Source organism: Alligator sinensis, unplaced genomic scaffold (assembly GCF_000455745.1).
Source record: "Alligator sinensis unplaced genomic scaffold, ASM45574v1 scaffold978_1, whole genome shotgun sequence".
Lineage (NCBI taxonomy): Eukaryota > Metazoa > Chordata > Crocodylia > Alligatoridae > Alligator > Alligator sinensis.
The window spans coordinates 1662952-1663608 of record NW_005842220.1 but is presented as its reverse complement, the minus strand read 5'-3'; the positions used below and the strand labels follow the sequence as shown (position 1 = coordinate 1663608).

The 657-nt window shown below is 45.7% G+C and overlaps 1 protein-coding gene across 5 annotated transcripts in view; it reads left to right on the top strand.

The window, feature by feature from the left end:
- CCDC126 (coiled-coil domain containing 126) overlaps positions 1–657 on the top strand; it is a 27814-nt gene that overhangs the window by 17976 nt on the left and 9181 nt on the right. The gene's annotated exons all lie outside the window — the stretch shown is intronic.

Here is a 657-nt window from a genome sequence, read left to right as displayed (position 1 = left end):
TGCGATTCTCGCTGGCTCCAGGCGGTGCTGGCTGGGCTGGTCCAGTTCCTGCTGCGTCCTGCAGTCTTGGCTGTGCAGCTGGGACATGGTGTGGGGAGGACGGGGAAGCGGCATGAGAAGGGCAGCAGTGGCAGATGGGAGGGGGAAGTGGTGATGAGTGGGAGCACGGGGCCTGTGCTGGTGCTCTGGGGCCAGGAACGCAGAGCCCAGGCTTGGAGAAGTACTGGCAGGTGTTCTGTCTGCTGCAGGGGAGCAAAAGACTAGATTCTTGCACCATTGTTACTATGCACAGTCTGAGCAGGCATAGCATTTTTTAGAACAGTTTAAGTATGTATGTAGGTTTAAACTCCTTAACATATTGGAGGAACTCATGTAAAGAGAAACTGAATTAATTGGACATGCTTATCGTAAAAAAAAAAAAAAAAGAGAGAGAGAGAGAGTAAAAAGGGGGGCATAATAAATATATTAAAAAAGTACTTTGGAGCTTCTTTTCCCTGCCTTGTGACACAGGTGCTAGGGGATATGTATAGGAATCTTAAAATGGAACATAGCTGCTTTAAAAGAAGAAATCATTGCCCCTCTTTGAAATGGAGGAAGTGATTGTTGTGCAATGCATTATTAATTATGTTTAATGTATGTATTATAGAAAGCCATGGA